Genomic DNA, 13,481 nt, shown 5'->3' with positions numbered 1-13,481 from the left:
TTTTCATATTTATGCATTCACAAAGTTTTTCTCAATTTTGGACCAAGAACATTTGAAGATTTCAGTATCTTACCTGGGGCAAATTGGATTATTTAAAAATTGTTATTGTTCAGTCACTCAGTTGTGTTTGACTCTGCAACCTCATGGACTGTATGTAGCCTGCCAGCCTCCTCTGTCCATGGGATTTCCCAGGCAAGAATACTGAGAAATGAGTTGTCATTTCCTTTCCCAGGGCATCTTTCCAGACTAGGGACTGAACATGCATCTCTTGTGTTGACTGATGGATTATTTATCACTGATCCACTAGGGAAGCCCATTCCTTAAAAATTATTTCTTCTCAATGACACATATCATACCAAGTGATTTTACTTTTGTTTTCTGTATGAGTGTATTACTTACATGGGGAAAACAAAGTAGATTTGGCAACTAAAGCCATATATATTTCATTGTAGAGGAAAATATGAATCTACAGATTTTACCTTAATCCATTATTTTTCTATTGCCACTTTAACTTCTGTTCTTCACCGTGTAGATTTGAACATTAATCCATTTAAGTCCCAGCCTACTGATAGTGATACTATTGGCTAGGCATGTCTGAGGCGCTCACCTGGCTTGTATTACTTATTTCAAGAAAGCACAGACATCTTCCTGACCAAGTCTATGCTGTTACTGGAGAGGTCCTTGTTGTATTTATTATGGTTGAAAGATGCCTCTCGGCAATATCTATTGGGAAACTTAAAAAAACCCACAAAGTTTGTAATCACCAATACTGGAGGTACATAGCATGCCATCACTTAGGTCTTAGGTAGAGAGAAAAAGAGAGCACCGACTGGGAGCTCTGCCTGTATTGGGTTTTGTGGGTGGGGTAGCTGGAAGTCTGCTAGTTCAGTCATTATTGGTGAATTTAAAACATAAGGTGGAATAAGGGCATGATCAGAAAAAAGCAGGTTCACTCATGTGCTCAGTCATCTATTTACTCAGGCTTTCTAAAAGGGCAACTTCATTGGTGGGGGTGACTTGAATGCTTCTCTAGTAGCTGTGTCATACAGCTGACAATATGTAGTGACACCACCCTAATAGCAGAAATTGAAGAGGAGCAAAAGAGTCTCTTGATGTAGGTGAAAGAGGAGAGTGGAAAAGTTGACTTAAAACTCATCAAAAAAAACTAAGATCGAGGCATCTGGTTCCATCACGTCATGGCAAATCGATGGGGAAAAGATGGACACAGTGGCAGATTTTATTTTCTTGGGCTCCAAAATCACTTAGGATGTTGACTGCAGACATGAAATTAAAATATACTTACTCCTTGGAAGAAAAGCTATGATAAACCCAGGCAGCCCATTGAAAAGCAGAGATATCATTTTGCCAACAAAGTTCCGCACAGTCAAAGCTGACATAGCTTTTTCCAGTAGTCACGTACAGATGTGTGTTGGACCATTAAAAAGACTGAAAAGTGTGAAAGTGAAAGTCACTCAGTCATGTCCAACTCTTTGCGACTTCAATGACTATACAGTCCATGGAATTCTCCAGGCCAGAATACTGGGGTAGCCCTTTCCTTCTCCAGGGACTTTTCCCAACCAAGGGATCAAACCCAGGTCTCCCACATTGCAGATTCTTTACCAGCTGAGCCACAAGAGAAGACACAAATGAATTGATGCTTTCGAGCTGTGGTATTGGATAAGACTCTTGGGGTCCCTTCAACTGCAAAGAGATCAAATCAATAAATCCTAAAGGAAATCAACCCTGAATATTCATTGGAAGGACTGATGCTGAAACTGAAGCTTCAATACTTTGGCCATCTGAGGCAAAGAACCAATTCATTGGAAAAGACCCTAATGCTTGGGAAGATTGAGGGCAGGAGGAGAAGGGGACGACAGAGGATGAGATGGTTGGATGGCATCACTGTAATGGACATAAGTTTAAGCAAGCTCTTAGGGATAGAGAAGGACAGGGAAGCCTGGCATGCTGCAGACCATGGGGTTGCAAAGAGTCAGACACGACTTAGTGATTGAACGATAGCAGCAGTTGGCAGTATGTTTATTCCACATGACTGTCTTTGAAATGAATGCCTCAGAAATCAAAAGTTGAATTTCTGGCTCTTAAATTGTAATCAAAATCTTAGTATCAGATATTAAAGCTACAAGCCTGCTACTGTGTTTTATAACTGCTCTTCTGTCTTATTCAATTATCCACCTTGGTGTCCAGAATTCTTACCATAGTCACTTGCAAAAATTGATTATCAAATACATATCTCTCATGGAAATTTACACGGGAAGAAAAATTTGAAGTGATACTTTGGGAAATAAAGCCACTGGCCCAAACCCCAGGAATGAACTTGAAGACACGAGGTGCAGGGAGAAGCGAGGCTTCAACGACAGTCTTGCAAGATCGGGTGTCTGGTGGGCAGGCAAACCCAGAACTGTTACAATGGGGTTTTTATCCCCCTCCTCGTGCAAGGCACTCTCACAGTTCCTCATTGGCATGAGTAACTACAGGGTCAATAATCTTCCCAAGGAAGTCACCTGGATTTGTTACTCTCCCTTTGTCTGGATTTTCCTGTGCAAGTATCCTGATGGCTATACATCAGCAGGCTGTCACTCTAGGCTAGTTGTCCTTGAAAATAGACCACTTCAAGTTTTTATTTTTTACAGTATGATTTTAGTATCACAGATGGCCATAAATATGAGGAAGTAAAATGTCATCATACATTCTGTTACTGTGCACAATATTTTTCATGTTGTACATTTATTTATTAATGCATGGAAGGTATTTTATCATAAGTCAGGGATTATATTCATTGAGATGAATGGTTGGTTACTGCATTTTATGTTTTATTACATCATTGTTATCCTGTTTCTGCTTGGAAACTTCTAATCCTACTATTAGGACTTTCTCTTGTTCTATGAAATCTCTCCCCTTTCCTGACTTTTGCTAAAAATAAGGAATGGTGAATGAATAATATCAGTTCATTCATTTCTCATCTCCTTCATGTTCAGGAATCTCTTCATTTTTAATCATCAGAGGATCATCCACAAGGGAGTTTGATATCCTGCTCAGTCATATGATTCAGGGTCATCAGTTTTTCTGCACAAACATGCATGTTCCTATGTGTGTCCTAGTTACCTAGAAGGGAGCCTTAAGAGCCTCACTTGTTCTTACAGTTATCTGAAATAACACAATGACCATGTGTCTTTTCTTCAAATATCAGAATATATGTCAAAAATTAAAATCTCCAGATTATTATAATTGCACTCATTCTGTTCATGCTCATTATTGCATTGTTAGTTATTGATGCATAACAAATCATTCTGTGTCAATGGGATTAAATAATAATATCTAATATCTTTATCATTAGACAAACTTACAAGCTGTGGAGTTATACTAATTTCTCTGTGCTCCTCATAAGCATGTAGTCAGCTGTCACACTGTGTTTTTAAGACTCATTCAAGGAGTTGCTGCTGGACAAGGAAGCCTGGCTGCTGGACAGGGAAGCCCATGGGGCTGCAAAGAGTCGGACACAACTGAGTGACTGAACTGAACTGATGATGTTAGTATGACTATAGTGCTCATCTGTCTTGAATCAATTTTTGCCCTCAGTTTATCATAGTTTTATCTTAAGAGTTAACTTCTATTTACATAAAAAATGAGCTTATCACATGAACTACTTAAATTTAATAACACAGTTTCTATATCTAGAACATATATCCCAATTAGAACATGTATCTCACAGCCCTGTTAAGTGAGAACCTGCTGTCTATGCTTATAAACTCAACCCTTAGACATGCACCATCAGATTTTTCCCATTTAATTAAATTATTGGAGTATATTATACAGAACAAACTTCATAAAGTATACAAATTAATGAATTAAAAGAGTTATACAAAAATAAGATAATCTACTAAATATTTTCATTTGTGGATAATTTGACAGTGTCATAATTTTAAAGTTTTTACGTAATTATGAAAAATTTAAACTATTTGAGCCTCTGTTTCCTTATTTCTGAAGGTTACATGGAATAATAAATATAACTTAATAGGGATGCAATAAGAAATAAATGAAATGAATATGGAAATTCAACTTTTAGCCCAAAGAAAACACTCAAGAGTAAATGTTGCATCTGTTTCTCTGTGTGTGTGTTTGGCTGCATTTTTGTTTCAAATAAACACAATCCTACACATATATGTACACACATACAGACATGATTAGGATCCATCTTTTATATGAAAGGGAAAATTGAGAGAAAATTGGAGAGAACAGAAATGAAAAGAATGAACATTTCAAGTAAAATGAAATAAGAGAATGTAGAAATATAGACATAAAAATTTAAAGTACAGTGAGTGATCTCAATTTTTATAATGGATCACATTTCCTGTCTTCATGTGAAAAGGCATCACAGTGAGGCATGTGTACAACAAAGTAAGGCAGTGAGGAATTCATTGTATCAGCTAATGGGATGGCAGACCTTCAAATAGACTGAAACTTTTCTTTTTACTTAATGTGGGTTTTCAACATAAAATACCCTAGTTAAGGTAAGCTAATGAATGAACTGCAGAGAAGGCGATGGCACCCCACTCCAGTACTCTTGCCTGGAAAACCCCATGGATGGAGGAGCCTGGTAGGCTGCCATCCATGGGGTCACACAGAGTCGGACACGACTGAAGCAACTTAGCAGCAGCAGCAATGATGAACTGAGAAGTTTAAACTCAATCCTTGCAAACAAACTTTATTCAATAAATGTCTATATTAGATTCCTATTGTTGTTGTAAAACACTCCCAAACTAGTTACTTAAAATAAACAAATATATGCTCTTACAGTTCTGGGTGTAAGGAACGTAAAATAAATGAGTCTCATTGGGGTTATATCAAATGTCTGGAGAGACGGTATAGTGTGGCAACATAGTAATATTCTACGTTCACCTCCATCCATGGACACACCTAATCTACAGCTACCTATGGATCAACTTCCTCTGAAAAGCATATGAAAAATAGAGGAACTTCTCCTCCACAATAAATAATAATAGGACCACATCAAGATGGTAGAAGAAGAGAAGCAGACTCTCTAATAACTCCACCCCTGGCATTGGTGACCCACAAATAGGCAGGATCTTACACTTAATAGAGATGTTCCCTGAGGGACAATAGGTGTATGCCTTACATCAGACTAATCAGGCCAATGCTTGGGACATATCTGCACCAGAGAGACAAGTCTCCAGAACATGTGGCTTTGAAAATAAATGAGATTATGTGCAGGAGACCTAAAAGTCAGTGGAGAGGGGAAAATCTGCTCTCATAGAATTCATGTGCAGATTCACCTTACCCCAGGATCTAGCACCAAAGCAGGAGGTTGAAAAGTACCTAGAACATACATAAAGTAGATTCCTATTTAATTAAAGCATTTGATGGGGGTTGCAAGGACTTGAGATGTTTTCTGGGAACCAAGGCATGGCAGCCATCATTTGTGTGCTCTCAATCCATCTTGCTAGCTCTATCACTGGCAGGTACCAAGATTGCATGCCCTCTACTTTGCTAGTGCCCACAGGAATTCCCCACTCCATGCTTTCCCTTTGCCTGATATAGCCAGTGGGCCTTGAGAGAACTTGCACTTTTCCCATGTCACACTAAAACTGGAAAACTTGGACCACACACAGTCCATTCCATGCCCCTGGTTCGACCAGTGGTCTTGCCCCACCATCATCCTCACTAATACTTATTTCTCATCTCCTTGATGATAGCCATTCTGATAGCTGTGAGATAGTATCTCATTGTGGTTTTAATTTGTGTTTACCTTATAACTATGGATATGGAACATCTTTTTCTATGTGTCTTGGCCAACAGTCTGTCTTCTTTGGGAAAAGTGTCTATTCATTCCCATTTTGTGGGGGGGGGGACTTGTCATGGTAATTTGTTGAGTCCTCTGTATATTTTACTAGTATACTAACTCCTTATTGAGTGTATCATTTGCAACTACCTCCTCCCACTAAGTAGGCTGTCTTTTCATTTTGTTAAGTTTTTTTCACTGTAATAAATCTTTTGAGTTGATGTAAATTCATTTGTTTATTTTCATTTTTGTTTGTCTTACCTGAGAAAGCAGGTCCAAAGAACATATTGCTAAGACCAATGTCAAAGACTGTACTGCCTAAGTTTTCTTCTGGTAGTTTTGTGGTTTTAAGTCTTATAGTTAGTTGTTTAGTCTATTTGGAGTTTATTTGTGTACACAGTGTGAGAAAGCATTCCAGTTTGATTCTTTTGCAAGTAGCTGTCCAATTTTCCCAACACTATTGAAGAGATTGTGTTTTCACTATTGTATATTATTCCCTCTTTTGTCATAGATGAATTGATCACACAAATGTTCATTTATTTCTGGGCTCTCTATTCCATCCCATTGTCTCTATTCTGCCTATTTCTGAGCCAGTACCATACTGTTTTGCTTACTGTTGCTTTGTAATATTAGAGAGATGATACCTCTAGCTTTGTTCTCTCTCAAGATTGCTTTGTCCATTTTAGGTCTTTTGTTTTTCATATAACTTTTAGAATTATCAGGTCTAGTTCTGTACAAAAAAAAAAAAAAAGTGCCTTGGTATTTTGATAGGGATTACATTGAATCTGCAGATGGCTTTGGATAGTATGCTTATTTTAACAATGCAAATTATTTCATTCCAAGAACATTTTATACTTTCCACTTGACCTTGTCATCCTTAGTTTTTTTCATAAATATTTTGCAATTTTCAAAGTTCATGTTTTACCCCTTTGATCAGATTTGTTCCTAGGTATTTTATACTTTGTTGTGACTATAAATGGTGTTTTTATTCAATTTCTCTTTCTGGTAGTTTGTTATTAGCATATAGAAACCCAACAGATTTCTGTGTATTAATTTGTATCCTGCAAATTTAGTGAAATCATGTATTTTTCTTAATCATTTTAGGTGTTGTTGTAGCCAGGTGTTCCAGGAAACAAACTCACTCAGAAGGACAGTGCAGATAGTGGAGTGCAGTTTATTACAGCAGTGGGCCCAAGGCAGAGTTTCCTCTTAGCCAAGGACCTCAACCAGCTTTTCTGAAAACCTTATATACCCTAAATGTAACGTTCAAACTTACCTCCCCAAATTCTCTGAAACTAATCTGAACAAAGGAAAACAAAGACACAATCAAAGTAAACCCATGGTTCATATGCCTTAAGCCCAGGTAGTTAACAGTGAACAATTATCAATAGGCCTGTGGTCATACTCCAATAAGCTTAATAGAATTTATGATTCTATTCAGCTACACAGACGATTCAGTTCAGTTCAGTCGCTCAGTCATATCTGGCTCTTTGCAACCCCATGAATCGCAGCACACCAGGCCTTCCTGTCCAAAACCAAATCCTGGAGTTCACTCAGACTCACATCAATTGAGTCAGTGATGCCATCCAGCCATCTCATCCTCTGTCGTCCCTTTCTCCTCCTACCCCCAATCCCTCCCAGCATCAAAGTCTTTTCCAATGAGTCAACTCTTCTCAAGAGGTGGCCAAAGTACTGGAGTCTCAGCTTTAGCATCATTCCTTCCAAAGTAATCCCAGGGCTGATCTCCTTCAGAATGGACTGGTTGGATCTCCTTGCAGTGCAAGGGACTCTCAAGAGTCTTCTCCAACACCACAGTTCAAAATCATCAATTCTTTGGCGCTCTGCCTTCTTCACAGTCCAACTCTCACATCCATACTGACTACTGGAAACACCACAGCCTTGACTAGACGGGCCTTAGTCGGCAAAGTAATATCTCTGCTTTTGAATATGCTATCTAGGTTGGTCATAGCTTTTCTTCTAAGGAGTAAGCATCTTTTAATTTCATGGCAGCAGTCACCATCTGCAGTGATTTTGGAACCCAGAAAAATAAAGTCTGACACTGTTTCCACTGTTTCCCCATCTATTTCCCATGAAGTGATGGGACCAGATGCCATGATCTTCGTTTTCTGAATGTTCAGCTTTAAGCCAACATTTTCACGCTCCTCTTTCACTTTCATCAAGAGGCTTTTAGTGCCTCTTCACTTTCTGCCTTAAGGGTGGTGTCATCTGCATATCTGAGGTTATTGATATTTCTCCCGGCAATCTTGATTCCAGCTTGTGTTTCATCCAGTCCAGCGTTTCTCATGATGTACTCTGCATATAAGTTAAATAAGCAAGGTGACAATATACAGTCTTGACGTACTCCTTTTCCTATTTGGAACCAGTCTGTTGTTCAATGTCCAGTTGTAACTGTTGCTTCCTGGCCTGCATACAGATTTCCCAAGAGGCAGGTCAGGTGGTCTGGTATTCCCATCTCTTTCAGAATTTTCCGCAGTTTATTGTGATCCACACAGTCAAAGGCTTTGGCATAGTCAATAAAGCAGAAATAGATGTTTTTCTGGAACTCTTGCTTTTTCAATGATCCAGCGGATGTTGGCAATTTAATCTCTGGCTCCTCTGCCTTGTCTAAAACCAGCTTGAACATCAGGAAGTTCACCACTCACATATTGCTAAAGCCAGGCTTGGAGAGTTTTGAGCATTACTTCACTAGCATGTGAGATGAGTGCAATTGTGTGGTAGTTTGAGCATTCTTTGGCATTGTCTTTCTTTGGGATTGGAATGAAAACTGAACTTTTCCAGCCCTGTGGCCACTGCTGAGTTTTCCCCATTTGCTGGCATATTGAGTGCAGCACTTTCACAGCATCATCTTTCAGGATTTGAAATAGCTCAACTGGAATGCCATCACCTCCACTAGCTTTGTTCCTAGTGATGCTTTCTAAGGCCCATTTGAGTTCACATTCCAGGATGTCTGGCTCTAGAGGAGTGATCACACCATCATAATTATCTGGGTCGTGAAGATCTTTTTTGTACAGTTCTTCTGTGTATTCTTGCCACATCTTCTTAATATCTTCTGCTTCTGTTAGGTCCAGACCATTTCTGTCCTTTATTGAGTCCATTTTTGCATGAAATGTTCCCTTGATATCTCTAATTTTCTTGAAGAGATCTCTCGTCTTTCCCATTCTGTTGTTTTCCTCTATTTCTTTGCATTGATCTTTGAAGAAGGCTTTCTTATCTCTTCTTGCTATTCTTTGGAACTCTGCATTCAGATGCTTATATCTTTCCTTTTCTCCTTTGTTTTTTGCCTCTCTTTTTTTCACAGCTGTTTGTAAGCCCTCCCCAGACAGCCATTTTGCTTTTTTTTGCATTTCTTTTCCATGGGGATGGTCTTGATCCCTGTCTCCTGTACAAATGTCATGAACCTCATTCCATAGTTCATCAGGCACTCTATTTATCAGATATAGGCATTTAAAGCAATTTTTCACTTCCAATGTATAATTATAAGGGATTTGATTTAGGTCATACCTGAATGGTCTAGTGGTTTTCCCTACTTTCTTCAATTTAAATCTGAATTTGGCAATAAGGAGTTCATGATCTGAGCCACAGTCAGCTCCTGGTCCTGTTTTTGTTGACTGTATAGAGCTTCTCCATCTTTGGCTGCAAAGAATACAATCAATCTGATTTCTGTGTTGACCATCTGGTGATGTCCATATGTAGAGTCTTCTCTTGTGTTGTTGGAAGAAGGTGTTTGCTATGACCAGTGCATTTTCTTGGCAAAACTCTATTAGTCTTTGCCCTGCTTCATTCCGCATTCCAAAGCCAAATTTGCTTGTTACTTCAGGTGTTTCTTGACTTCCTACTTTTTCACTCCAGTCCCCTATAGTGAAAAGAACATCTTTTTTGGGTGTTAGTTCTAAAAGGTCTTGTAGGTCTTCATAGAACTGTTCAACTTCAGCTTCTTCAGCATTACTGGTTGGGGCATAGACTTGGATTACTGTGATATTGAATGGTTTGCCTTGGAAATGAACAGAGATCATTCTGTGGTTTTTGAGATTGCAACCAAGTACTGCATTTTGGACTCTTTTGTCGACCATGATGGTTAGTCCATTTCTTCTAAGGGATTCCTGCCTGCAGTAGTAGATATAATGATCATCTGAGTTAAATTCACCCATTCCGGTCCATTTTAGTTCGCTGATTCCTAGAATGTTAACTTTCACTCTTGCCATCTCCTGTTTGACCACTTCCAATTTGCCTTGATTCATGGACCTGACATTCCAGGTTCCTATGCAATATTGCTCTTTATAGCATCGGACCTTGCTTCTATCACCAGTCACATCCACAGCTGGGTATTTTTTTAGCTTTGGCTCCATCCCTTCATTCTTTCTGGAGTTATTTCTCCACTGATCTCCAGTAGCGTGTTGGGCACTTACTGACCTGGAGAGTTCCTCTTTCGGTATCCTATCATTTTGCCTTTTCATGCTATTCATGGGGTTCTCAAGGCAAGAATACTGAAGTGGTTTTTCATTCCCTTCTCCAGTGGACCACATTCTGTCAGACCTTTCCGCCATGACCCGCCCTTAGGTTGCCCTGCGGTAATGGCTTGGTTTCATTGAGTTAGACAAGGCTGTGGTCCTAGTGTGATTAGATTGACTAGTTTTCTGAGAGTATGGTTTCAGTGTGTCTGCCCTCTGATGCCCTCTTGCAACACCTACCATCTTACTTGGGTTTCTCTTACCTTGGGCATGGGGTATCTCTTCAAGGCTGCTCCAGCCTAGCGCAGCTGCTGCTCCTTACCTTGGGTGAAGGGTTCTCCTCACCACCACCCTTACTGACCTTCAGTATGGGATAGCTCCTCTAGGCCCTCCTGTGCCCAGGCAGCCACCGCTCCTTGGACGTGAGGTTGCTCCTCCTAGCTGCCGCCCCTGGCCTCGGATGCGGGGTCAATTCAGTTCTGTTGCTCAGTCGTGTCTGACTCATTGTGACCTCATGAATTGCAGCACACCAGGCCTCCCTGTCCATCACCAAATCCCAGAGTTCACTCAGACTCACATCCATCGAGTCAGTGATGCCATCCAGCCATCTCATCCTCTGTCGTCCCTTTCTCCTCCTGCCCCCAATCCCTCCCAGCATCAAAGTCTTTTCCAATAAGTCAACTCTTCGCATGAGGTGGCCAAAGTACTGGAGTCTCAGCTTTAGCATCATTCCTTCCAAAGAAATCCCAGGGCTGATCTCCTTCAGAATGGATTGGTTGGATCTCCTTGCAGTCCACGGGACTCTCAAGAGTCTTCTCCAACACCACAGTTCTAAAGCATCAATTCTTTGGTGCTCAGCCTTCTTCACAGTCCAACTCTCACATCCATACATGACTACTGGAAAAACCATAGCCTTGACTAGATGGACCTTAGTCAGCAAAGTAATATCTCTGCTTTTGAATATGCTATCTAGGTTGGTCATAGCTTTTCTTCTAAGGAGTAAGCGTCTTTTAATTTCATGGCTGCAGTCACCATCTGCAGTGATTTTGGAGCCCAAAAAATAAAGTCTGACACTGTTTCCACTGTTTCCCCATCTATTTCCCATGAAGTGATGGGACCAGATGCCATGATCTTCGTTTTCTGAATGTTGAGCTTTGAGCCAACTTTTCCACTCTCCACTTTCCCTTTCATCAAGAGGCTCTTTAGTTCCTCTTCACTTTCTGCCTTAAGGGTGGTGTCATCTGCATATCTGAGTTTAGCTACACAGATAATTAGGGTATTCTTTTAGGCGATGGAGAGTCTAGATATGAGCCCTGGGGCTCTCATCAGGGGGTGGGGGTGGGGAGTCTGGTTTTCCAGTTGGTATGTTGTTTCCATAGATACTGGGCATATAGCTCAAAGTCCACAGTCCAGCCCAAGATGGAGTCCTGCTTTCAAGATGGAGCCTGTTCTGTCTGTTTCCTCCTTCAGTGTCTTTAGGATTTTCTACATGTAATTATGTCAACTGCAAACAGTGATAGTTCTTCCTTTTCAGTTATATTGTTTTTATTTCTCATTGTTACTGATCACTGTGGCTAGGACTTCTAATAGTATGTTGAATAAACGTGGCAAAAGTGAATATCTTTGCCTTGCTCCTGATCTTAGAAGAGTTAATTTTAGTTTTTCAGTATAGGATATAATGTTGGTTTTTGTTTTATCATATATTGCCTTTATTATGTTGAGGTATTTTATACCCACTTCACTTAGACTTTTAAATGTTGAATTTTGTCAGAAGTTTTAATGCATCTTTTCAAATGAACCTAACGTTTTTTTCTTCAATTTGTTAATTAGAAGTATTGCTTTGACTGTTCTATGACTATTTAACCTTCCTGGCATTCCTGGGGTAAATCTCAATTGGCCATGGTGTATGATTCTTTTGATGTATTCTTGAATTTGGCTTGTGATATTTTGTTGAGGAATTTTGCATCTATATTCACCAGTGAATTTGGTCCTTAGCTTTATTTTTTGTGGTGTCCTTGTCTGGTTGAAAAATGAAGTCATACCACCTCTTGGATGAACAAATATACTATTCATTCAAAATTATATGCATTATGAATTGTTTTTTTTTTCTTAGAAGACCTAAAATTACCTACACCTGACTTGCACAGGTCCACAGCCATGCTACTCAGAGTGGTCCACACACTAAGACCTGTAGTGTCAACATCACTCAGGAAATTCTTTTGATTTTCAGAATCTCTGGATTCTTACCTGAATCCAGGACATGATGAGTCAGAATCTGAATTAAAACTAACCCATCTGGAATTCCTATGCACACTGGAAACGCTGAACTTGAGGGAATGCTGATCTAGAATAGGTTTTCTTATTTTCTCATGTTGATAGTTGGGCCAGGATAATTATTTGTATTGGATATTTAGGTATTTAACAGCATTCTTTCAGACATTGACAGATATCCCCAAGGCCAAAATGATCTCTAGCTGAGAACCATAGGCCTGCAGCTTGAAAACTGGAAGCATACTGACAGAATTCTAATTAAGGCTCTTTCCTTACTGTGTTTGAACCCTTAGGCAGATCGTTAAATTCCTCTAAACATATTTCTGCAACATGGAATGGTGCTCATAGTAAAACTACCTCATAGTATAAACTTTTCTAAAAGTTGATGATGCCTGAAAGACGCTAACCTCAGGTTATTAGTATTAAAGTATCTAAAGGTACTAAATGATAGCTTTAAACCTGCGATAAAGTATGAAATCCTTAGTTTTTGGACAAGTGTTTCAAGAAGCCAGGGATTGTGGTGCCCAAATTGCATTTCAGTTCTCTTTGCTGAAGAGGGGATTTTTCTGAGGTCATCAAGACTGTGTACCCACCACAAAGCAATATTTGAGGGATAAAGGAGACTTAATATTGAGAAGTTCCTTAGAATCAGACCTTGGAGAAAGTATTAATTCAAAGTTGGGATAAGGTGGTTGATGTTAGACCTCTGAAAAATAGGCAAGATCAAGGACAAGAAGTAATAAAGACTATATTCACTTGACTTCTAATCTAATCTCTTGGGATCAGAGAATCATTAGGAAAAACTGATTTTCTGTTGATTCCAGAGGCCCAAAGGGAAATCATATACTTAGATAGTGGAATAACAGGAAGGAAATCGGCCTAATGAGCAGGTATAGAGAGCTATTAGTATCTCCCCTGCTGCA

At 39.5% G+C, this 13,481-nt stretch overlaps 1 long non-coding RNA gene across 1 annotated transcript in view; it reads right to left on the bottom strand.

The window, feature by feature from the left end:
* LOC132659866 (uncharacterized) overlaps positions 1-13,481 on the bottom strand; it is a 995,695-nt gene that overhangs the window by 750,067 nt on the left and 232,147 nt on the right. The window lies entirely within an intron of this gene.

Source organism: Ovis aries, chromosome 5 (assembly GCF_016772045.2).
Source record: "Ovis aries strain OAR_USU_Benz2616 breed Rambouillet chromosome 5, ARS-UI_Ramb_v3.0, whole genome shotgun sequence".
NCBI lineage: Eukaryota > Metazoa > Chordata > Mammalia > Artiodactyla > Bovidae > Ovis > Ovis aries.
The sequence above is the reverse complement of the archived record's forward strand: the minus strand, read 5'-3'. Positions and strand labels throughout refer to the sequence as shown.